The sequence below is a fragment of the Ovis aries genome, chromosome 12 (assembly GCF_016772045.2).
Source record: "Ovis aries strain OAR_USU_Benz2616 breed Rambouillet chromosome 12, ARS-UI_Ramb_v3.0, whole genome shotgun sequence".
Classification (NCBI taxonomy): Eukaryota; Metazoa; Chordata; class Mammalia; order Artiodactyla; family Bovidae; genus Ovis; species Ovis aries.
Genome location: NC_056065.1, coordinates 77,166,565 through 77,169,255, shown reverse-complemented (window position 1 = coordinate 77,169,255; position 2,691 = coordinate 77,166,565). Strand labels below are relative to the sequence as shown.

Genomic DNA, 2,691 nt, shown 5'->3' with positions numbered 1-2,691 from the left:
GTAAGATATTGGACTGTACACAGGTTGAGAGGACCTGTTCCACTTATATTCCAAGAGCGACGGTCTTAACTGAATAGACTGTGATCACCTTCAAAGTAGGAGGGCAAATTGTGGTTTGGGTCATCCATGGATAATCATAACCACTTTGGGTGCCAGTTTGAATGTATGAAATAGGGACTTTCTGCCGTGATTTTGATATGTGCAAAATGACATTTTTTTAAAAAATTAATGACAGAAAATTATTGAAAGTGGGTCTAGAAATATATTCACTGGAGTTCACAGTAATTTAAAGTATAAGTCACAAAGCCCTCTTGCAGAAAGGGGGTATGAAAAGAGCAGAAACAAATAAACAAACAAACAAAAAAGGTTAGGATTTTCATGTCCAAAACCTTGGAAATGAACAGCTTTTTAGCACAACTAGATTGTACGTTTCACAGTATCAATGAAATCTTTGTACCATAAGCTAAGAGAAATGTATTGAGTTGGTTTCATTTATTTTTTGTTCAGTAGTTTTGAAATGATACTAATTTTAAAACCCTCTTTTAGAAAAATGTAAATCTATTAAATATAAAAGGATAACATTGACTAACATTAATATGATTTTAGGTCATGTAAGAAAATTCTATTTAATTTATGTAATCCAAATACATCATGTTTACCTACCATAAGCATAACCATATTTAAATTATGAGATATTGTTTTGATTTGATACCTCAAGCTACTTTGAATAACAAATTCTCCGTGTCATTAACAGTGAGATAAATTCATCCCTGTAACTAAGCCAAGAGAGGCCTTCCTTTTTTTTAGTTCAATGAAACAGATCCTTCTCTCTCACACAATGTGACGTGGAGGTCTGCCAAACTCTCGGCTGGAGGAATCACGCTTCTTCTTCCTTGTTCTTCAGAAATGGCTTAAAGTGCATAAAATGTGTGACTGCAGCTACTCTGCTCGTTTCTGTCTCCCACCCCCTCCAGATCCTCGCAGATACTGTAAGGTCAGCAGAATTCTGAGCTTCGAGGTTGCTTCAGTGAACATTCAACGCTGTCGGTGAGTTTGGAATTAAAAATCAAAACCATCGACCGTTGATTGTACCCTATGGCCAACCACCATCTCCACCCGTGGCTTCAGAAATTGCTGAAGACAGGAAACCAAAGCAGAACACACCGGGACCTTCCCTTCCTTGGGCAGAGGTTCTTTCTTAAAAGGTCACAATCAACATTCATTGCTGTCGGTGGGTTGAACTGTGTGGACAAGCTCACTGAACAATGAGTGCAACTGTGGCCCCGCATTGTGCGAGCGTGATCAAGAGGACCCCACCCCCGGAAGATGCCGCTGAAAGTAGGGAGACGGCTCTTTACGCCAGCTTTTCAGGCGGCAGAGTCCACACGACCCAATCTCAGTGGCAAAGGCACTAGTTAAACAATGCTTTGCTGCATTTCTGTATGTTATGCACAGAGCACTTTTTAAGAGAGTTAAGCTATTTCGCCCATGAAATCTGTAACACAACTAAGTTTTCCCATCTTCATTTAGGGGTGAAAAAGGAAGCATGAAGAAGGTTATCAGCATCTTTGCCTTTGGTACCCATGCCCTTAAAGCAATAACAACACTTAAAACTATCTGTTCTCTGCATCTTCTGTTAGATTTCCTGGTCAAATTGGAACATATGTGTCAAATTTCTTCAGGCATGTCTGACTCTTTGCCACCCTGTGGACTGTAGCCCGCCAGGCTCCTCTGTCCATGGGATTCTCCAGGTGAGATTACTGGAGTGGGCTGCCATGCCCTCCTCCAGGGGAGCTTCCCGACCCAGGGACCAAACCTGTGCTCTTACGACACGGGCATTGGCAGGCAGGCCCTTTACCGCTGGCGTAATCATCAGGTAATTGTATCTTTCTGCTGCTCTGACTAAAATAACACTTCCTCTTGTCACGGAATTTGCTAAAGCGGGAAGAAATATATATAAATAACTATAGAACTCGCAGGACACTTCTGAGGAGTCATAGAGCAGATTGATTTCCATAATTAAATCCAACTTGCAGAGGAAATGTTACCCACATTTTCTGTTTTCCCTTCCAGGAACCTTATCTATCATTAGACTTATGACCACAGCTTATGAACTGCCTCCTGTGACATTATGGTTTGGGTTTCTTAACTAGTTTGGTGCAATGGTTTCATATAGTCCAAACGTCTTTGAATTTGCAGTTTTAAAGTTATCATTTTTGATGATGATAATCATTCCATTATTAGCTATAGGAATAACAATATAAATACTTACGGAGCGTCTATGTGTGGAGTATCTGGAAGGCTTCAATGTTTACTTTTTAAAGTCTGTTAAATATATTATTCTTTCCATTTCTCGCCTTCTTCAATTCCACTTCCATTAACTCCCACTGCAGCAGCCCATTCTTGTGCCCCTGCTCCACAGCTCATCGTGACCATCACATGTTTCAGTACGTCCATACCTAAACTGAGAGGGTCCACTCTCTACCTATGCATGCCCTACTATTCTAGTTTCTCATTATTTTATCCCCCAAACAACTGTCTATTCTGCTGCAGTGTTGCTGGGGAAAAAAAAAAATCACCCAATCGTATGATTTTGTTTGGACGTGTTCACGGGCTTCCAAATTTCTTGGTCCCTCGACTCTGACCTTGCAGCCTCCCGGCCCCTCCTCAGGAATTACCCCAAGCCTCCTC

General features: G+C 41.0%; 1 non-coding gene across 1 annotated transcript; it reads left to right on the top strand.

Moving 5' to 3' along the window:
* The first annotated feature begins 1,007 nt into the window (after window positions 1-1,007).
* MIR181A-1 (microRNA mir-181a-1) lies at window positions 1,008-1,117 on the top strand. Its single transcript, NR_107883.1, has one exon. It is a non-coding gene; the product is annotated as a microRNA mir-181a-1 (primary transcript).
* The last annotated feature ends 1,574 nt before the right edge of the window (window positions 1,118-2,691 follow it).